Source organism: Castor canadensis, chromosome 14 (assembly GCF_047511655.1).
Source record: "Castor canadensis chromosome 14, mCasCan1.hap1v2, whole genome shotgun sequence".
NCBI classification, from domain to species: domain Eukaryota; kingdom Metazoa; phylum Chordata; class Mammalia; order Rodentia; family Castoridae; genus Castor; species Castor canadensis.
Window position 1 is genome coordinate 47566399 of NC_133399.1, and position 24018 is coordinate 47590416.

At 35.1% G+C, this 24018-nt stretch overlaps 1 long non-coding RNA gene and 1 pseudogene across 1 annotated transcript in view; both read right to left on the minus strand.

The window, feature by feature from the left end:
* Window positions 1-24018, minus strand: part of LOC141416841 (uncharacterized) — a 451556-nt gene that overhangs the window by 97167 nt on the left and 330371 nt on the right. The gene's annotated exons all lie outside the window — the stretch shown is intronic.
* Window positions 19609-21391, minus strand: LOC141416505 (solute carrier family 2, facilitated glucose transporter member 3-like; annotated as a pseudogene).

Sequence of the window (24018 nt, forward strand, 5' to 3'; positions counted from 1 at the left end):
ATAAAGATTCTTACCAAGGTCAATATGCTGGTTTCAGTCAACTGCATCCAACTGAATAGGGGTGGGAAAAGCTTCCTTATCTTTTTTTTTCTTTCCTAATTTCTATGGGAGTAAAAGAGTTGAAAGAATTAATCGTTTGAGTGATGACATGAATTTGGTTTTGGATACACAGTGCTTAATCCCTTGTGGTCCAGGATCACCTGTTTTCATATTTGTCCTGAGAGTGGGTCTTTTAAGCTTATTTACTTTCTACCTGCCAGAGGAACAGGTGCCAGGGGTAGACCTGGAAGAGGATTTGCAGATGGCTAGCACCCCATTTTCAGCCTATGCTTTTCCTGTTTTTGCCCACTCTCAGGTGTCCTGTCTGCGTCCTTTGGTCTTTTGGAGGTTCAGGATCACAAGGGCTACCTCTTTTACCACACTTTGTAGATGTCACTGGCCTTTGTATTAAAGGCATTAAGAGTCTATCAACATTAAGTCAATATTAGTATTAAGTCCAATATTAGTATGGGCATTAATTTGAAGAGTTGGTCTCTTTAAACTAAATACAGATGGGCTGGGGGCAAGGATGAAGTGGTGGAGTGCCTGCCTAGCAAGTGCAAGACCCTGAGTTCTAACCCCAGTACCACAGTAAATAAATAAATAAACAAATAAACATAGATGCTGCTCACTTATGGAAGGTTTACATCTTTATAAACTCCCTGCATTGAAAGTATCATCCAGTTGAAAAGAATTAACAGACCTAACCCACCAAACAGAGCTCAGCATTGCTAGGTACTGCAGAGTACTCATTTTTACTTTTGTGGACCTCTGGTTTAAGGGTAGCATCCAGCATCTCCAGAGACAATTACCCTGTGTATCACTGGTCCAGGAGAGAACACAATTGCAAATTTGAAGTCAGTAGGGTTTCTACTGAATGTGTGTACCTTTTGCATCATGACAGAAGTGTCAGGAGAATTGTGAATGGAGCCATCTTGAATCTCGGACTGCCTGTTCTCTCCTATGCTTTTGTTAATCTGGATTTTGCTGCAGTGTCCCAGTCAAATACCTAGAAAACCAAAAGGCAAAGATTTCCTTTCTCCCCTACACACTTACACTAATAAATTGACCATTGTCTACATTATAGAATAAAAGTCTAAACCAGAATTTCTGTCTCTGCCAGGGTGGAGGGTCAGACACTGATAAAGGCCTTCCCATTCAAATACAGATAAAATCTAAAAAAGAATCTTTTGCTCTGGGAAAGGCAACTCTCTTAGTAAATAAAATGAACTAAATTAAGAGCAGTAAACATAACCTGAAGATATGTTATATCAATTACATATTAGAACTTACTATGGTGCCAATAACAAGATGGAGGAGTTGAACCTGAGACTACAGTTCAAAGTTGAGGACCTACTTGATTAAAGTATAACATTTTCAAGTTTCACTTTAAGAATTTAATAGACTTATAAGGCAAATTCTCCAAGTATTGTGGGATTTGTTGCTGAGTGTTTTACTCTCATCCATAAGTCTGTTTTCTTTAATATGAAAGTTTGAATGATTTTCATTTGCATAACCACAATTACCACAAGTTTGCAGAAGATTCTAATAGTCGATAATAATGTGTCCACCATCCAAAATTAGCACTGACTCTTCTAAGCAAATGCCTCTGTATGTGACTCAGGAAAGTGTAATTAACACATTAATTTATATGTAGATAACCATCTCAATGCCAAAGCTTTTTTATTTGACCCATTCCATCTGACTTTCAAATCTGAAGAGACATATGGTTTTAAATGCATATTAAACACAATAAAATGAGAACTCTATAAAATGAGAAGCATTGAAGCTCTTTGAGAAACATTTTCATTCATTGAAAATATTCTCTTTGGATTTGGAACATCATTGTAGGTTGATACTTGAACAGAAGACAAGGTGAGGATAATAGTTTCTGTTGGTTTAACTATTCAGACGTTTTCTTAAGTATTAGAGGTAGGCTGATACAGATATAATTATTCAATACAGACTTTTTTAAAATTGGAAAAAGATGCATAAATATATATTGATAAATACCACAGTAATAATCCTGGTTTTCATCTACCTGATCCCATCTCTCTTGCAGGTGTTCTGTGTATAATTTTTTAGCTGAACCTCTGCCAGTTTCACAAGTGGCTATGAATTTGCCTTGCATCTTGTGCTTACCTTGTAACTTTGAAGAATCTTATATTAATTTTACTCAGAGCTTTTATATCCTAAAATTCAATTTCTATTTATATAATTTCTTAAAATGTCAATAATTTAGATGATGATGGAAGATGTAACAGAAGTGAATAAGCTACTCAATTTATCCATTCTGGCAGGAAAATAGTTGTTCATTTCATTTATCATCTGAGTATCCATTATTAATACACATATTGTATTGCTGGAATGATCCAATAAAACTTTACTTTAAATTTTGATTTTTATTTGTTTTCCTTTCAATACATAGCTTCATTTATCTGAAAATTAGGGCAGAGGGAAACAAAATCAATACAAGTCTTAGCTTTACATAAGCATGTGTAATAAAATGCATGTCAGCAAAGATAGAAACATCCAAAAGAATTAGAAAATAATCTGAAATATAAATGTTGCAGGATTTTTTTTCACTTTATTCACCAGGAAGGAATTGATGCATACCTATTATAGGTAAACAGAAAATAAAACAACTCATGCTGCAAAAATTATATTAAAAAAGGGTAGAGACATCAGACTATAAATAAATAAAAAAGGTGTTTAATATGTCAGAAGGGGATGGTATCTTGGGATGGAGTTGGTCTAACCTGCATGGGGATGCAGGTTGCTGTACTGAGTATGGTGATTACTAGGGATCTCCTTGAAAAAACTATGTTTTCCTAAAGGCTTTCAGGAAAGAACAGAGACAATTCTCCTTTACACCTTGCCGTGAAGCCTCCTTGATGCATCTGTCATTATGCGTCTATAGCTTTACCTGACTGTCTTTTTTTGAACAGCAGTCCAAGGCAAAGTTTTTTGTTTTGAATTTTACAAATATTTAGGTATAAATATTTAGATATGATTCAGACAAATGATACCTAACTTCACTGCATAATTCTATTTTCCTGCTGAAAAACATGAAACTGCATGTATTATGATTAACCATGTTCTTGAGCATACACTTTTCATATTCACTCTGATGTTTTTGAAATTGGTTGGCTATTTTAGAGGAGAGATAATTTATCGACAAAACAATCATTTTTAATAAAATTTCTGATATAACTTTATTTTCCCAAATAATTTCCAATTTTACATAGATGTTAAATTCTATTCTAGTCTAGAAGATTCTAGAATTCTAGTTACTGAATATATATGCTAACTAACATTGATTTCCTTTGTTATCTATAATTAGATAATTTTTGAAAAAAATTCTGAAGCTATCTATTTGTAAAGCATATCTGTCTTCTTTTTGCTTTGAATTACCAGATTGTCTATTTTATTTTTATTTTCAAGACCAACTTTTAACTTTGATTGTTGTCTTTAAATAATATCCCTTAATACTTTAGTTAGTTGATTACTTATTTCTATTTACTTTCTTTTTATTATTAGTTAGAAGCTTAGTACATTGTTTTGTGATTTTTTAATATACTAGTCAGTTTTACATTTTAAGAAAACTGTAAATTTACCAATGATTATTACATCATTGAAATCAAGAAAGTTTGATACTTTGTGTTTTTATCTTCATTACTTTAGTTATAAAAATATTAAAATACAATTTCACAGTATAATCCTTTAAATGTTTTAAGTGTTTGTCCTTTCTATTCTATTTATTCATATTGTTAATGCTGTAGAATGGAAATATGTATATATAAAATATTTCCTATCAATTAATTTATATAATTTTTTGTAAACTACAATTTCTAAAATTCTTTTATTTTATGTGAAAATATATTTCTGTGTTGTTTATCTTCATACACTGGATAAAGTAAAATTGTGACTTTTCCAATGTCTTTCAGAGCTCATCAGCAAACAAACAGATCACATTGAGTAACCTTATTTGCACATTGATTCTCATTTTAATCATAGTTACTTTATATTAGATCTAAACTGTACTCACACAGAATTCCTTGTTTCAACACATGGTTGGTGAAAAAGTAAGATAAGGATAAGGCTAACAGTCCTTTCCATTTCCTTCAAGTGCACTTTGTTCATTTACTATTACATCTAGATGTTACCTTTTAGTATCTATTGAAAACATTTTCTCAGTTCAGTTTCAACAATTGTCTCCCTAAACAACTGACAACAAGCTATTCTGCTAATTGGAATTGTTACAATTGTCTGCAGCATTCTGAATTTCAGATCTTTTGTGAATTCTTTCCTATTTGCAATTGCCCAACTTCAACTTAATGTAAGTATGTGACTGTCCCTCATTTATCAAATGAGGCAATATTTCAGTGTTGGTGGCTAGGCTGTTTTCCAGGATTTCTTTCTGGTGAATATAAATATAGTTGAAGTAAGCTGGTGAGGGATAAAGTAATTTCTAAATCAAGTGTACATGAAAAAGGCAATCCTTCTCACATACCCAGATACATTTTAAAAGTAATTATTCCAAAGGAAATGGATATAGAGCCTTCCATACATACAATATATCAAAATTTACTGCAATCTTTCTTTATTCTATGCCTTTCCATTTTTAGAAAATTCTCCTTAATTTTTGTCTTCAGTAATGTCCTTCTGCCTTATGTAAGTGTGGGTACAAAATTGTATACATGTTAATAATTAATCTCAAGTGATATTACATATGTGATTAAAAACAACGATTGACTTGTTAATGACATTCCAGGGAAGCATATGTGTGTATATATATATATATATATATATATTTAAATACATTAGAAATATTCTGTATGAGAATATTCTGTATGAGAATATATATATATATGTATATATATATATATATATATATTTAAATACATTAGAAATATTCTGTATGAGAATATTCACACATGTTTTGTCATCTCATATAGATAAAAACTATTAGAATGAGAAATTTATAGAGCCTGTGGAATAAAACTGGTAAAATGTATTCTATTTTAGTTATTTTATGTTTGACAGGGCAGGTCTAACAAGTGATTCCTGAAGATATTTTATATCAGTATTGTTATTCTTTTTACCAACAGTAAAAAACAAACATGATTACTTTAAAGAAAAACTGGTATTTATTGAGTGAATTTGGAGTACTTCATAGAATGCAAAGGAAAAGGTTAAATGCCAGACCTTAGAAGAGTGAGAAATAGGCATTTCTATAAATCTAGAAACTTCACAATTGTGTCAGGATGTACAAAATGCTTCCTTATAATGAGCAAATGACTTTTTCCAATACTGCTGTCATTCAGACACCAAAAATGTCTAATGGATTTCGATGTAAAATTCAGTAACATGAAATTGCATAATAATTTGAAAATATGATACATTAATTTTAAATACTTACAGGTAATCAATGATAGTAAATAGACAAAATGATTTTTTATTTCTTTTATTCATATGTGCATACCATGTTTGGGTCATTTCTCCCCCCTTTTCCCTGGCCCCTCTCTTTCCTCTTCCCTCTCCCCCACTATCCCCTAGATACCAGGCAGAAACTATTTTGCCCTTATTGATAATTGACAAAGTGATTTAGATATGCTAAGATATCTAAATCTGAATGTATAATTTTGCTCATGAGAATTTTCACTTTTTCTCACTAATTTATGTGTATTTTATAAAAACTATTTTCTGAAATGGCATTTCTATCATTTCTTTTCACAGCTGAGCTCCTTAAAGTTAAAAAATTCTCATTCTAAACTCTGTGAAATGTATAACTTCCATTACTGTATTTTGCCTGTTGAATTGCTAGAATGATCTCTATAAACAATCAATATGCAGACAGCTTTGAACTCTGTGGAGCTGATAAAATGATTTTAGAATGTCAATTTTATCATGTACATGATGAATGACGTTTGTCACTGAACATTTCTCTGAAGACTTCCCATAACCTCACCATTCTCAGAATGTATTTGCTGATTCATAAGAAGATCTTATCTTGTGATATAAAATACTTCAGAGAAAATTTAAGTCCTACAAACAGAACACCAAGTAAACCACGAATCTAATGTTCTCTAACTTCACATTTGAAGACATCAAGTAATAAATCTTTCAATTTATGAAATATTGAACAATGTATTTTGAGCACAAATAACGAAACATTATTCCTATAACAATGCCAATACTCTACTTACATCAATTCTTATTTGTCATTCTCTTACATATAAAATTTTAAATATGAAATTTTAAATATTTTAGATAAATATTATATGCCACTACTTTTCATATTAGTTGTCAGTAATATTTATGCAAGTCTTAGGGATCTAAAACCTTACAAAATGCAGCTATGGGTTGATCTCCATCTCAATTTCATGTCAGAAACTGAGTGTAGAATGCTGGTTACCAGACTGTGGAAGGAGACAGGGGAGAGGACAATGTGGATCAAAGTGTACAAAGTTCCAGTTAGACGTAGGACTACGTTTTGTGGATCCAGTCCATTCATGGTGACCTTAGTAAATAGTAATGTGTTTTAAAATTGCCACAAGGAAATTTAAACATTCTCACAGAAAAAAAGTGAGGTGATGACTACATTAATTAGCTTGATTTAAACTTTTCATAATTTGTATATAAGTAAAACATCACCTCATACCCTTATTTGTCAGTTAAAGATGAAAAATATCAATTAAAATACATGGGAAATTTTCTCATGAAACCTCAAAACTAAAGAGATTATGTAAATGTGGGAAATGGAAGCCTATTTTTATGTCTTACTGAAATCTTCGTGTGAAATGAAAATTCTTTCTTCATTTAGGATTAATTTTTTTAGTATAGGCATTTATGATTAAGAGACTTATCTGTCTTTTATTGAGAACATTTGCATATGTAAGTTGTCTTTCTGGGTACTTTTCCCTATTATAGGTATATATGTATATCCAGAAAAAAACAGGCATCTGAAAAAAGTCATAAATTTGTGAACAAAAATAGTCTTATCAATATAGAAATCTAGCAACTTATATAAATTCAGAAAAAAGTGAGTAGAAAAAAAGTATTTCAAATCCAGCAAATTCCAAAATAAATATTCAATGTAATAATCTTAAGAGAATAAGGTTTTAAAAAGTATTCATGTGCTATTTTTAAGTACAGCAATTACTTTATTTCATTATGCAATCAGCAAAATATTAGTTTACAAATTAGTAAAGTTATTTTAAAATGGAGTGAAGCAAATAAATGCATGTCTTTGACTTTCCAATGACCTGACATATATCAAGAAGACAATTTTCTTTTTTTTTTTCATTTTTCTTTTATTATTCATATGTGCATACAAAGATTGGTTCATTTCTCCCCACTGCCCCCACCCCCTCCCTTACCACCCACTCCGCCCCAACCCTCTCCCCCCCCAATACCCAGCAGAAACTATTTTGCCCTTATTTCTAATCTTGTTGTAGAGAGAGTATAAGCAATAATAGGAAGGAACAAGAGTTTTTGCTGGTTGAGATAAGGATAGTTATACAGGGCATTGACTCACATTGATTTCCTGTGCGTGGGTGTTACCTTCTAGGTTAATTCTTTTTGATCTAACCTTTTCTCTAGTACCTGTTCCCCTTTTCCTATTGGCCTCAGTTGCTTTGAGGTATCTGCTTTAGTTTCTCTGCGTTAAGGGCAACAAATGCTAGCTAGTTTTTTAGGTGTCTTACCTATCCTCATCCCTCCCTTGTGTGCTCTCGCTTTTGTCATGTGCTCATAGTCCAATCCCCTTGTTGTGTTTGCCCTTGATCTAATGTCCACATATGAGGGAGAACATACGATTTTTGGTTTTTTGAGCCAGGCTAACCTCACTCAGAATGATGTTCTCCAATTCCATCCATTTACCAGCAAATGATAACATTTCGTTCTTCTTCATGGCTGCATAAAATTCCATTGTGTATAGATACATTTTCTTAATCCATTCATCAGTGGTGGGACATCTTGGCTGTTTCCATAACTTGGCTATTGTGAATAGTGCCGCAATAAACATGGATGTGCAGGTGCCTCTGGAGTAACAGTCTTTTGGGTATATCCCCAAGAGTGGTATTGCTGGATCAAATGGTAGATCGATGTCCAGCTTTTTAAGTAGCCTCCAAATTTTTTTCCAGAGTGGTTGTACTAGTCTACATTCCCACCAACAGTGTAAGAGGGTTCCTTTTTCCCCGCATCCTCGCCAACACCTGTTGTTGGTGGTGTTGCTGATGATGGCTATTCTAACAGGGGTGAGGTGGAATCTTAGCGTGGTTTTAATTTGCATTTCCTTTATTGCTAGAGATGGTGAGCATTTTTTCATGTGTTTTCTGGCCATTTGAATTTCTTCTTTTGAGAAAGTTCTGTTTAGTTCTCGTGCCCATTTCTTTATTGGTTCATTAGTTTTGGGAGAATTTAGTTTTTTAAGTTCCCTGTATATTCTGGTTATCAGTCCTTTGTCTGATGTATAGTTGGCAAATATTTTCTCCCACTCTGTGGGTGTTCTCTTCAGTTTAGAGACCATTTCTTTTGATGAACAGAAGCTTTTTAGTTTTATGAGGTCCCATTTATCTATGCTATCTCTTAGTTGCTGTGCTGCTGGGGTTTCATTGAGAAAGTTCTTACCTATACCTACTAACTCCAGAGTATTTCCTACTCTTTCTTGTATCAACTTAAGAGTTTGGGGTCTGATATTAAGATCCTTGATCCATTTTGAGTTAATCTTGGTATAGGGTGATATACATGGATCTAGTTTCAGTTTTTTGCAGACTGCTAACCAGTTTTCCCAGCAGTTTTTGTTGAAGAGGCTGCTATTTCTCCATCGTATGTTTTTAGCTCCTTTGTCAAAGGTAAGTTGCTTATAGTTGTGTGGCTTCATATCTGGATCTTCTATTCTGTTCCACTGGTCTTCATGTCTGTTTTTGTGCCAGTACCATGCTGTTTTTATTGTTATTGCTTTGTAATATAGTTTGAAGTCAGGTATTGTGATACCTCCTGCATAGTTCTTTTGACTGAGTATTGCCTTGGCTATTCATGGCCTCTTGTGTTTCCATATAAATTTAACAGTAGATTTTTCAATCTCTTTAATGAATGTCATTGGAATTTTGATGGGAATTGCATTAAACATGTAGATTACTTTGGGGAGTATCAACATTTTTACTATGTTGATTCTACCAATCCATGAGCATGGGAGATCTCTCCACTTTCTATATTCTTCCTCAATCTCTTTCTTCAGAAGTGTATAGTTTTCCTTGTAGAGGTCTTTCACATCTTTTGTTAGGTTTACACCTAGGTATTTGATTTTTTTTGAGGCTATTGTAAATGGAATTGTTTTCATATATTCTTTTTCAGTTTGTTCATTATTAGTGTATAGAAATGCTAATGATTTTTCTATGTTGATTTTATATCCTGCTACATTGCTATAGCTATTGATGATGTCTAGAAGCTTCTGAGTAGAGTTTTTTGGGTCTTTAAGGTATAGGATCATGTCATCTGCAAATAGGGATATTTTGACAGTTTCTTTACCTATTTGTATTCCTTTTATTCCTTCTTCTTGCCTAATTGCTCTGGCTAGGAATTCCAGTACTATGTTGAATAGGAGTGGAGATAGTGGGCATCCTTGTCTGGTTCCTGATTTTAGAGGGAATGGTTTTAATTTTTCTCCGTTAAGTATAATGCTGGCTGTAGGTTTGTCATATATAGCTTTTATAATGTTGAGGAACTTTCAAGAAGACAAGTTTCAAAAGTTGAGGCATATGATTTTCATTTAATTGTTTCCCCTTTTGTTAATCTTGGAATTCAGTAAGAAGTCATCAGATAGAAGTTTACAGTGTGTTACTGAACACATTTATCTCTGTGCTCTTAGCTTTTAAGTCTTCATACTCTAGAAGACTTCATTAGAACTCTTAATAAAAGAACAAATTAAGTCACATGACACTGCTACTGAACTATTTTAACTTCAGTGCAATGGTTGTACATGATTGGAACTAATACTTTTTTCTAAGTTTAAAACTGTAGGGAGGCTTAATTTTATTCTCCACTAAATTCATATTGAGTGTGTATAGCGTATCATACACATGTATTTGCTGTTTAATACATTTTCTCAATGCATATTTAAATGTACTTCCTTTTCTTACCAAGTTATTACAGAAAGTATTCTACGTTATGTTTATTTGAAAATTGTCTTGGTTTAAAAGAAGCACCTGTAGCCAGCCTTGCTTTTCATTGTTTTGGCAAAATACCTCAGAAAGTCAACCAAGGAAGAAGTGATTTACATTGGCTCCAGGTTTCAGAGTTTTCTGCCCACAGGCAGCAAGTTCCATTGCTCTTACTCTCATAGCAAGGCAGAGACATCGTGGAGCCAGGGATAGGTTAGAAAAGATGTTCATCTTATGGCACCCAGAAAGCAAGGAGTTACAGGAAGGGGCCAGGGCCACCATGTACCCTTCAAAGGCACACCTCCAGTGAGCCATTTCCTTGAAGTAGGCTCACCTCCTAGACTTTCACCACTTCCCAGTAGTGTACTCAAACTCTGAAACCATCAGTGGATTAAACTATTTTATGAATCTTCATGACAAAATGGTTTCTGGAAATCCCTTGCAAACATACTCAGAAGTATGATTCATTAATCTCCTCAGCATATCTCAATCCAATCAAGCTGACAGTCAAGGTAAACAAAGCAACATTTAGTCTACAAAATTTTCTAGACAATAAGATCCTAAGAAACAAAAATGTTCATATCATTTTTAGATTGGAAAGAACTGGCAGTTCTGTTAATGGAAAATTCAATGCCATGTATTGTATGAATTCAGTAAATGCCTACTTTCATGCCAGTCACCCTAGCTACTCAGGAGGCAGAGATCAGGAAGATCCAGGTTCCAAGACAACCTCAGCTAGTAGTTCATGAGACCTTATCTCAAAAATATCCAATGCAAAACAGGAATGGCCAAATGGCTTAAGGGATAGAGCACATGCCTAGCAAATGTAAAGCCCTGAGTTCAAATCACTGTGCCACAAAAAAGTGCTGACTGATAGAAATAAAGTGGATATCCATTATAACAATGACATTAATTATGGTGGAACAAATTTGACTGAGATAGAAAAAAATTGCTTTGATTATTTTCTGACTTCTGATAGTTTCATGGTTGACCCTGGACAACTCTATGTTGAGTTTATTTCCTCATATTCAATACAATAAACATTCTCATGTTCCCCATTAAAAAGTTTTGAAATGTATTTCTAAAATTGTAAAATCTGTACTATTGTTTGGCGCATATTCATTTTTAAAATGTTTTAAAATTGTACTGGGTTATGTATACCCATCTTCTTAACTTAGCCATTGTCAGAAGGACCTGTAGTAATTGTATTATTGTACATTAGAAAGATGAAATGGAGAACATTTCCCCCAATGGTGGTGTATGGGAGAGTAATTGGATCATGATGACTCCTTCATCAACTGACTAATCCATTGATGGATTGATAATTTGATGGCATTATTGGCAAGTGGTGGAAACTATGATTGAGGGGCCTTGTCTGTGGTACTGATTCACTGGTAGTAGGCCCTTCAAAGGCTTACCTTGTTCCTGCTCCCTCTCTATCTCTCTGCTTACAGGCAGTCATAAATTGAGCAGCTCTGCTTTACCACACCCTTTGCACTTTGACATTTGACTGTGCCTAACACTCAAAATAATGGGACCAAGTGAAAATAGACTGAATCCTGCGAAATTTAGCTAAAATAAATCTTTTCTCCTTTTAATTGATTTCTTTCAGGTATTTTGTCAGAGTAATGAAAAGTCAATAACACAGGAGTAGATTAAAAATATTTCAATTTATTTTTATTACTATCATAGATCTAAAAGTTATTTAGGAACATAAATTTTAATTTTTCATGACTCAGTTTGCTAAGGTTCATGAGGATCATTAAGATTGTGTTATGCATAACTAAGCTTCCTTATGAAATCACTGTTTTGCATACAAATTTAAGTTTGCTTAGATAATAATTACAAACTTACTAATTTAATTTTCTTTTAAATATTTAAGGTTTTTATAATAGATTAAGTTAAACCTGCTTGGTAGTATAAAATGAAAGAATGTGGCTTTTATTTGGTGAAACTTGAAAGTAGAAAGTGTTATCAGGGCTGAGGATGTGCTCAAGCGTACATTATTTTTCTAGCATGGACAAAGCTCTGAATTTGAATCCCAGGATCCCAAAAATGAATAAGTAAACAAATACAAAGCATGCTCATTATTCAAAAAAGGAAACATTATCAATATTGTGATAAAACAATGCAAGCATTATGTTTCCCACAACTATTTTCCTTAGAATTAGCCAAGAAATCTTTCCATAAATTCATCAAAGGCTAAAAAAAAAGTAATCTAAAAACACCCAAACCATAAATATAATTTTCCCTGTGTAATTACTCTAATATGTCAGTACATTGATTACTTTGTGTCTTTTCCTGCTTGTTGCATTTCTAATATTTAGAATGTTTCCAAATTTGTTTATTTAATATTTTTCTATCTATGTTTTCTTCTTTGACTCAGTTTATTCATCTTTTCCTCTCTATCTTGTCCCATTGGATTTTGCTGTGTTGAAAATCGGATCTGAATAAAAGCATAAATACATTTTTCTTCAAATTTGCAGAAACTCTTTGGTGTAGTTTCATACTTCCTGTGCTCAGTGGAGAACAGTCTTAGTCTTCAGATAGCGTTGAGACTCTTCCTTTTCTTTTCAGTCACAATTTATTTCTGTTCTTAATCTTACAAAATTTCATTCATTTCAGCAAATGTCTCACACTGTTTCAGATGTGGAGTCTGCACTTTCTCTTTCCTGTGCCAGGAAGTCATTCTCCCTCTTCCTCAGTATCTTTTCCTATTTTTACAAGAATTTCATGGTATATTAAAAATGTTTTCATTTTCTCTAGGAAAATGTCACTGATTTCAAAACTATATGAGATCCTTTCTCTTTTATAGTATATGATACTTCTCTTACTAAAACACTTGACATCTGTTATAAAACCAATGCTCATTGTCTTAGTTCATCACCACTATATTAGTCAGGTTTCCCTAAAGGAATAGAAACAGAGTGTGCACATATGAGGAGTTTATTAGGTTGACTACAGGGTAGTCCCACAATGGCCATCCATGGTTTGGACAGCCATGGAAGCCAGTAGCTGCTCAAAACAAAGGGGAGCAATGATGCCAGTCAAAGTATGAACACCTAGATAAGAGCATAATTATGCAGTTTAATGTGGATGTTGAAATTGCAGTTTATATATTGAATAAGCATAATTCCTAAGTAAGCATTTTCATGTTTTAATAAAAATAAAATAAGGTATGCATTGTTAATAAAGAAGCTACTTTATAGAGGAAATTAATAAATATACTTAATTGCCTCCAGAACTTTGATGATTAGAGATTGTAGGAAAGGAAGGGAATAAACAATTCTACAGAGCTTCTGAGCATCAGACATGGTTCTTTGTGAATTTTTTATGTTAACACATTTATTGGTCTTTGTGAGTGCAAAGAGGAAACTGAGGCAAGTGTGCATCAGCAACCTCTCCAAGTTCCCCAGGGTACTCAATGCCAGAGCTGGGTTCTTTACCAGGCTGTTGGACTGCAGAAGGATATTCTTTGTTGCTACCCAATTCTGCCTGAAATGAGGTTTTTCAAAAACCTCATTTAGTAAATCAAATTTTACTAAATACAACTTAAGTTAAATTTTACTTAAGTTGCCTTGCTTTGTTATGAAGGTCCATCTGTTATGGCTAGACTCTTGCTCTCCCTGCCATCGACACTAAACTTGTATGAAGGATTTGCAGAGAAGTAAAGCTTAGCTCTTTCTGTCTCTCCTTGATACTTCCTGTCAAAAATTATGGGTTTTGTCTATGGCAAATGTTGCAAAGAGGTCCTAGTAAGTGGCAGAAGATTGTGGCTTTGCAATGTTGCCTGAGTGTGGATAAATCTGTCTACATTTTATATTAGGTACATGGAAGCCATTGTTGTCTCAGGTCAAAGGCATATCCAGTAAGAGCTGAATGAGTAGAAATCCAAAATTCTTGTTTCAGTTTGTCCAAGTTCTTGGCTTCCTTTTGTCTTGAATGAAAGTAGTGAGGGAAACAGAAACTTCTTTATTGACTCCATCAAACCACACAAATCATTTTATCAAATTTCTGCCACTACTGAAGACAGTAAAACATATAGGTAAAGAGAAATATTTTTAAAATATGGCAAAAATCCAAAGCATAAATCTCTACATTGTCCTGGGGAGATGTTATAAGGAAAATGATAAAACTAAATGAAAGAGGTGATAATCTTGAAGGCTGCAGATCTTCTCTTCTTCCCTGCCTTACCAACCCTGAATTTTTGACTTTCTTCACCCACACAGCTGCTGACATCTATGGAGAAATAGACACTGAGGTTTGAGATCACATTTTTAGAATTAAAACAATACACTCTCCTCTGTGGCTTGAGAAATTAATAGGAGTGGCTTCAAGACTGAGAATAAAAGATAAAGGGGAATGAAGTCCTGGGTGTCACTGGAAATTTAAGGGATATGACTTTCAGTGGGTGATTTCAAGGTCAGCTGTATGATCAGATCAGAGCTTTCTAACCCACGAATCTTGAGCATAGCTAACTGAGGGTCTGAGACTTCAATTCTGTTGAAATATAGAGTTCGGAAACAGAAGGGATTAAGTTTGTTCTGTGCTCTATTTATGAAGACAACTGAGAGTAGATCCTTAAACTCCAAAGTTTCAGAGCTGGACTACTGTGCTGTTTTCTTACTAACATGCATATCTAATATTAAATTTTGGGCCTGAATGAGCCAAAATTGAATAATAACTGAACTTCTGAGGTGATACAAATAGAAGAAAGTCAATTTGATTATCCAGAATACTGTCAAACATATAGGATAAGATGAGTATCTCACAAGGGAAAACCACAAAATCAAGAGTCCTGTGGAGTTTAGAAATTGCTAAAATTCAAAGAATCATTTTTAAGCAATAAAGTAAACATCAGGATAATGTGAGGGTTTTTTTTGTTTTGATGCTTTGAACATTAAGGTAGTGGTTGAAGTATGACTACAAAAATTACTTCAAACATTAAAGAAATGAATAAAAGTAAATAAAGACAAGAGACTGTGTTTAATAGACATATAAGTTACTCTGAAAGAGGAAAAAAGGAACCATTGGAGAAAAGACAAAAGTAAATATTAAGTGAGAGTAAAGGGCCAGGAAGAGGGAGGGTAGCATCAGTTGCCTTTAAATCCAGTGGCAACAGAGCTACAGAGGAGAAAATAGCCCCAGCTTGAGAGAACTGCAGGCAGTGTAAACAATACTTTCTACATACCACTGTGTGTGACTTACTTTGACGATAGCCAGAGCTTCCAATCAAAGTACAGATAACATTGTTAAGTTAGGAGGGGTTGTGCTGATGAAGACCCAAGTTTCAAGGGGCACTGGGAAGGGTTGTGAAGGTGGGGGAGGGGACACAGTTGGTGTTTCCATGTGTCAGAATCCATAAGATGGACTGACTTTGAAGGAAGGATGATCTGGGATTTTTCAGCTTCTTTGTGCAAATGAGGTTCATAAAAATGTGAGGAACAATCACATTACCCTAGATAAAATCCTGTTGGGTTCATTGTCATGCTTTGTCTAAGGTCAGTGGAAATGATTGTCATGGGGAGGTATCTTCCAGCACAGCAGATCAGTGTAGGGGGTCCTTTACTATCAGTCTGATAATGTCAAGACCAGTGTCACTAGGATCTCATGGAATGTGTGGGTATCTTCTGGCAGTCACTCCAAAATTGATGGTAAGGGGCTATTGGTGCAACTTTGTGACAGAGTGCATGCTTAGCATGTCTTGAACTTGGCCCAAGTTCAATGTCAAGTACCAAAAACAAATGAAAAAGTTGATGTTGAGACTGGTAGACTATGTTACTAGATTTCCCCTTTATGTAGTATGTTTATATCATATCTGGTTATAATTCTTAGGATTTTTTTCAAGAACAATATGCCTTATACTGAGAAAATAACAACTTCATGGTATTCTTTCCCACACTTTGAACCATACATGTATTTTACACATTTAGATGTGTACTTCTCAAATTAAAGAGAGCAAATCCAAATTCATTTTAAAAATAATATAGTTAAATAATGCAGTTAACAAAACAAACAGATCTCTGATGTATCATATACTGGCTAGCATACAAACATGCTTGTATTTGTCACACCCTGGCTTGAAAATGTTTTCCTTTTTTTTGTGGTACTGAGAGTTGAATTCAAGGGCTCACACTTGGGAGGCAGGTTCTCTAAGGCTTGAGCCATGTCCTCAGCCCATATTTTTTGCTATAGTTAATTTTTGATTACAGTTTTCACAATCCATGATTCTCCTGCTTATGCCTCCTATGTGACTGGAATGGCAGGCATATACCACATGGTTGGTTTATGAATTGGGATGGGATCTTGCTAACTTTTGCCTTGCCTGGCATCAAACCACAATTCTCCCAATCTCCACCTACCAGAAAACTTACAGTTTTCTATAACCACAATGTAATCATTATAGTTAATTACAAGTCTTCTCCCAAACATCTTAAGATTACATTTCTCTTTACTTCCGGTTCTCCAAGCTGTTTGTCACCCCTAATTGTTTTAAGCACCTGCTTCTCTCTTGTGGTATTAGCTCCAGGCAGAATTTCTCCTTCTTAAAGATCTACTTGTTGGGTTCTTATTTTGGAATGTTATGTCAATTCATTCTAAACTTAGTGTATTCCTAAAACTCTAAATATCTTGCAGCATATACTTTTCTATTTACATTAGTAAATAAAGCAGGAAATAACACAGCCTGTTAGACATCAGTCTTATGAGCATTTTTATGACTTCCACATGTCTGTGTGTGTGCATGTGAGTATTATTAAGTAGGATAGGTAGAGAGAAGCTATAGTCAACCATTTCTTTTAGTTATTAAAAGATAATTAACCATATAACTATTACCATATGTGAAAATTGATAAATATCCATATACAATGATTTAAAGCCTAAAACATGGATGTGCTTCTGTTAGGGAGAGTGATACTTTTCAGGGGAAAATATATACAAAATGGAGTTTATCCAGAAAAGTTCTTAGGTTATGATAGACTGCAGCCTCTACACATATTATATTCTGAAGCCTGAGGTTTTACAGCAACTCTTGATGAACTCACCAAAGGAAGGGCTCTGACTAGGTGAAGCATTACTTTCCCTCTGTTCCTGGAGATGTAGGCTGCAGCTGCCCAGATTCCATGTTGGTGATTAGCATCAACCACAAAAATACATATCACATGTTGTTTCTGCTTTCCATAAGTATTGATACAACCAAATTATAATTCATAATTCATTTAAATATACTCACATTAAACAAGAAAAATGAAAAATAAATTTGTATTAAACTACATTATTGCATTTCTTTTTATTGATCACACTTGGTTTTGATTGATTTTGAAGAATGATAATATATTTAGAGCTTAACTTCAGCAGTGAAGTTAAGTAATTCAAAGTAATGTGAAACAATTACCTTAATTTTTAATTTATACTGTAGTATTTAACCATTTCCTCATGTGTTTTTCTTGATGCAATTTCATTATGCATGATTTTGAAGTTGAAGTTTTTGTGCTGTATGTAGTATTTATGTTATGTCAAAAAAAACTTTATTGTTTTTGCAAGTGATGCAGTTTGAAATCAGGGCCTCTTATTTGCTAGGTGTGCAGTTGCTCTATAAAACAAGCACACTTCCAGCCCTTTTTTGCTTTAGCTATTTTTCAGATAAAGTCATGTGCTTTTGTCCAGGGCTATCATAGCACCATGATCTTCCTACCTTCAACTCTCACATAGCTGGGATTACAGGCACATGCTAACACATATGGCTTGTTTGTTGAGATGAGATCTCACTAACATTTATCACAGGATGGCTTTGCACTGCAGACCTCCATTTCTCAAGAATCTGGGAGTACATGTATAAGCCACATACACAGCTATATTATGTTATAATTCTTAAGTTATGTTTATGTAAGTAGGAGTTAAAACTGTTAACAATATCTGGAGATGTGGCTCAATGGATAGAGTGTCTTGTCTTGCAAATGCAAAGCCCTGAGTTCAAACACTAGTACTGCCAAAAAAATTAAATAAGCAATGAATTTGAAATAATTATGTGGTCTTCTTTATAACTTATGATAAAACCTAATCTGTACATTTTCAATAATACATGCATAAGTGATTTTTTATCATATGTACATTCAGAATTTTTATTTCAAAACAAAGAACCACAGTAACATTAATAGAAAACCCATATGCAGATATTCATAATCTTGTCACTGAGAAATGGGAAAAATTCCACCTTGCATTACTGTCAACTCGCCAAGGAGCCACAAGAGTTGTTAGAAAAAAGTCACCTTCCAGCAAAGCCGCCTCTATAGCTATGTGAGTTTTTAATCAAAGGCTCAACAACCAAACAGAATGGTGAGAACTGAGGACTAAAATACTGTTGTACACCAGGGCTTGGCTAAAGTGTCTGAAATGTGTAAGCACCAAGGATGAATAGGGAGATCAGGCAATCTACAAAAAAGCAAGGGGAGGAGAGAGTGTCTTAAGGGTCCAATCTCCATTTACAAAAGGATGGGGAACAAAGAGATAAGTGTGGAGGTGTCTGTGATCTGCAGCAGGAGTCTTGTCATCTCCTCTAACCTCTCAAAGGCTCCAGTTGAAGAAAGTCTTCATGTGTTTCTTATCCCCTTCAACAAAAGCCTCTGTCTCCCTACAACAGGATTTCCAAGAGCCACGTGCCCTGACCTTGCACTTTCTTATGTCGCTCCCATCTGAGTGAGGTTAAGCCCTCCACTCTCAACCCCATGATGTAGGAAGCTCCTCCCCCCAGGGAAAAGGTAGCCAGATGAGTCTGAATCTAAAGTCTGGATGTAAACTCCACCCAGCAGAGGCAGTGTTCCTTATATACACAGGGATGAGTTTTAATACATTCTATTCAAAAGGAAGACTACAGAAGCAAAGGAAACCTGTCACCAATAAACTACTTTCACCCAGAGCAAAGTGACAGTGCACATATATTCAAATTCTCATGTGTGGGCTACACTGCACCTTTACTCATACTATCTCAAATGTCTGTATCAGAAAGAGTCAAGGCTGCTAAAGAGACTTGGAATAGCATCACAGTAACATGGTGACAAGGCTAACTTGGCACAGAGACAGACAGACAAGCATGCCATGACCTGAGAGCAACAGCACACTTAAACTAGGCAATAATCGTTCAGGAGAGATCCTCTCCCAGAGCTGAGATTACAAATTCCAAGTTAGCTGTGAACATTCTTCTCAGAATCCCCTTAAAGCTACAAGTTAAAATAAAATAAAAATAAACACATAAAATCTCTTAAAGAACAAAATGAAGAAATATCAAGCCTCTACCAAGTACAAACTTTTTAGGTTTCTCATTTGGAGTGCTCTCCTACCAGATGGGTGAGATCACTTAAAAAAAAAGTGAGTCCACTACAAGGGGAAGGGGTTGTTTGGAGCAGGGAAGCAGGGAGATTTTCTACAAATAACCTTCCCTTCTTGGACTCCATCAAAAATGAAAATCTATCAACCACCATTAACTACAATGCCCATCTTAGTAACGATCCTAGATTTCAAGTAATACTATGTATAAATTATAAAGAAAAGTTCCAAAGGAAACCAGTAGCTTTTTTTAATACAGGTACACATCTCTTCTGAGAAACTAAACTGAAGAGTTTCTATGTGCAATACTGAAATTGTTAAGACACAACGTGCAAACCCACATCCACATCCCTCCAGGACAACTGACATTTCACTCCAATTCTTCCCTTTCTGCTGCACCTTACTTAACAACTCTCCAGTACCAAAACATTACCCTATGACCTCTCTAGACACCTCCCTCTAACCTCATTTCCTTATGGTTTTTATTATTTGGTAAAATTATTTTATACTTAAAAAAATAAATATGCAATAAAACCAGAAAGTAAAATAAATAAAACTCAAGTTACTTTGCTGTGCAGAGCTGTATGAAGTGAGGAAAGGGACCTGTGTAATTCCCTGTGGGCCTCGCCTCTGTATATCTGCTTGCTGGTAAGCTGAGGTGGGGACTGCACCTACTCCCCCATGTGCCCTAGTGAGGCAAACACAGAACCTGAGGGAAGAAGAGCTGGCAGAGTTGTCATATGCCATGCAGCCAATCCCTCCTGAAATGAAGGTAGGCTCAGTTGGTTTCTTCTGAACAGAAGAGAATGTCCAAGAAATGAAATACTTAAGAAGCCATTGAAGAGCTGACTACCCCAGCACTGGGTTCATTTCAGTGTTCGTGAAGTGTGTGGGATGAGAAAGGAATCAAGTAGCAGCATTCAGCAGTCCTGGTTTCATCCTGATGGAGTCTCCCCTCTTCAGGGAGAGGTTGCTTTCCATGTTGGGAGGGAGGTGGAAGGAGGTCTATCTTAGACATTGGTGGTGGCCTCCTTCACAGGTTGACAGCTGTTTATCTCTCCAGGGCCTTTCCCAGATCTACTGGCCTCCTGTGCCTGCCCTTCAAAGGCCCGGGTGATGTCATCAACAGTCCTGCCTCGGGCCTCAAGGACTTTGAAGAAGGTGAAGACTAAGAAGATGATGAAGAAAGTGGCAAAGATGATGAAGACGTAGGGTCCTAAGTAGGATGCAGCCGAGGGGAAAAGAAGTCCAACCAAAAAGTTGGAGGTCTAGTTGGAACAGCCAGCCACTGCCATGGCCGTCAGGTGGGGTCCCTGGCTAAAGAGTTCAGCCACAATAAACCAGGGAATGGGGCCTGGTCCAATTATCATAGATCAAGATAGCAGCAATGCAGACAAGGCTCATGGCTTCATAGTCATCCTTCAGTAACAATGAAACGTCACGAGAATGGAACAGAAAGCCATGCCTCCAAGGCCTATCATATGCAGGGTCCTTCTTCCTGCTCTTTCCACCAGAAATACAGAAACTATAGTGAAGCTAGTATTAACCATGCCTGCTCTGATGGTGGCATAGATTGGCTCCTGGACTCCTGCATCCTTGAAGATTCCTGTTGAGTAATAGAACACAGCATTGATCCCAGAGAGCTGCTGTGAGAGCTAGAGCATGATGGAAATGAGGGTGGGCTGTTGGTAGCTGGGTGACCTGAAGAGCTCTAGCATGGTAACTTGCTTTTCCTGTGACATCCTAATACTCTCTTCTTTCATCTCCTGGATGTCCTCGGTCACATCTGGGCTGCCCCACAGATGCTGCAGGACCTCCTTGGTATGCTCCTCTTCATTTTTGTTAATGAGCAAGAACGGAGGATTAAGTGATTAATCAAGAGGATACTTTTCAAAATAATCATTTTGTTGGAATCAGTATCTTACACTATAATGCTGAAATAAAACTGAGGGTCAATTATTCTATAGTACTGAGATATGCAGATTTATAATATATGTATGGATTTAAAAGGACGTTTAATTCCGTTTCCATCCCAGTATATGCCAATCTCATAAAAATGCACCAATCTAAAGCTACATTTGGCCACATCATTGCTAAGCATCTTATAAACACAGAAAATGCCTGAACAACATATCACACCATTATATTTAAAACATGCTCACCATATCTGTGAATTTTAACTTAGTACTCTATGTCTATGTATCTTTATTAGCAATAGAACCTATATACACAAACTATCATATCTTTCAAGTTCTATACTTTATATGCTGTCCACCTTAATATTAGCAACCTACATAAGAATTTATGTTTACAAATGTTTATCTCTTTCTACATTTATAGGTTTTCAGGTATCATTACTATCATCAGTACTTCTTGTATTCAATTACTAGCATACTGGAATATGCTTAGAACATAAAATGCACCATGAGTTTCAGAGATGCAAGTACCTAGGATTCTAAATTATCACCAGATGTAATGATTTTTTTGTGATAACTACAGTAAATAATAAAGTAAAAGTTGTGTTTGGTAGTCTAAGGTCACCAGAGGAATGACATTGAGTCTAGACTCAGCTGGAAGGAAAAATATTTCAGGCAAGACACTTGCCATTCTTGAATGATGGGTTGATGTTACCCATGCAGATGTGGTTTCAGGAGAAAGTACAGAAAAAAAGAAGGAAAAACCACCTGATAATAACACATTATGGAATTAAAGAATATGTCTTATTTGATAGCATTCAAGTATTTTAATATAAATGAAGGGCAGGAAGACACACAAGACAGGCAAAAGAGAAAACCTGAAGAGGTGTCAAGAGCCAAATCATGAGGGTTCATTCGTATCAAAAAGAAGCACCACGGGTTAGGAGTATAGCTCTGTCATAGAGTGCCTGGGTTTGATCGTTAGGACCATGCAAACATACACAGACATCCTGGAAGTCTAACAATTATAGAAAAATAATAGTTTTATCTTGGGCAATGATTTCTTTAGAGTGTTGGGAATACCAAATCAATGCCAAATGTAGCCAATTTTATTGTATTAAAAAATGTGGTGTATTATGAACCTGAAGAGTTAATGGATAAGATGACTCAGAGGTGATAGACTTTTGAAGAACCAGAAAGATGATTTCAGTGGGTTTTTTTTATTTTGTATTTTACATTTTTTCCATATGTGAGATGCCTAAGGAAAATCCAAGTAAGTATGTCACAGAAGCATGTAAGTATTTGGAGCAGTTCCTAAGTACTGTCTTTGATGTTCAGGTGCCACTTTTACCCTCATTTTACGCTCACCATTCTGTCACATATAGAAACACAGGGAGGGTATTTTGTTTCTGGAGCTTTGGATGTTGTTTAAGTTGTGTCATTTGGGTAATACCCTAGATTTGGAAGGTGGAGTGTCATTAGAGGTCATTTGTCTTTCTAAGGAGCCATGAGATTTAGCAAAAAGACTTTCTCTAATGTCTGTTCACTAGTTGTGGCAGCTGTGATATTAACAGTGATTTTCTGCATTTTCTGGTGTTTGGATGCTAAGGGGAGTTTCCTAATATCTAGACTGAAGCTACTTAGGCATACTTTTAAAGCACAGTCAGGGAAGACTAGAATTTATAAGTCTTCCTCTTTCAAACTTCTGTGCTAAAGCACTTCATATTTTAAATATCTAGAGTTTCTGTTTCTTGTGCCAATCCTGCACTTATAAAATAGACCCTAGTGCTCCAGAAAGGTAAATTCAATAATAAGGAAAGATGTTTTTATGATAAAGGTGAAACTTAAAGCCATGGGGTTAGGTGAGCCCACTAATAAATTTTCTCTAAGATTCTTAAAGTCTAGTATTTCATAAAATTCAAACAATGCCTAATAGAAATCCCTGTTAAATGCTTAATTCCTGTCACTGGTGTTGAAAGCAGTATCTAGAAATATATGTCAGCTGCACTTGTCATTTACTTAAAGCTAACTAACCTGTGAGAATGTAAAAACTGTAAACTATCTTTTGGCAATACTGGGATTTGAACACAGGGCTTCTTGCTTTCTAAGCAGGCTCTGTACCACTTTAGCCACTCTGCCAGTCCCAAAACTATAAAATTCTACCACAAAATTTTATGAAGTAAAAGTTCTTTGGAAAAATACAAGCAGTCTCCTAAATTATGGAAATATTCACAATAAATGCCAAAACTTTCCTTGGTATAAACATCACTCAACAATAAAATTTTAAATAAAATTTGATTTTAACAACCACTTACCTCATTATTTTTTTCTGCCAATTTATTAATAATTCTAACTAATTTGTTGAGGATTTGTCATGTTTTTCAGAATTTCCTCTGTATCCCAACTCTGAGGATATTGCATTGCTTAACTTCTTGGGTTCACTCAATTCTCTCCCCTCACATTTCATTTAACTCCTGAGTTGTCATTTGTGGCTTAGTCATTTATTCCTGGAAGCATCACAGTATGGTGCCATTATTAGAATTTTCTGGACTCTTGCCTTAAATGAACAGTTTACT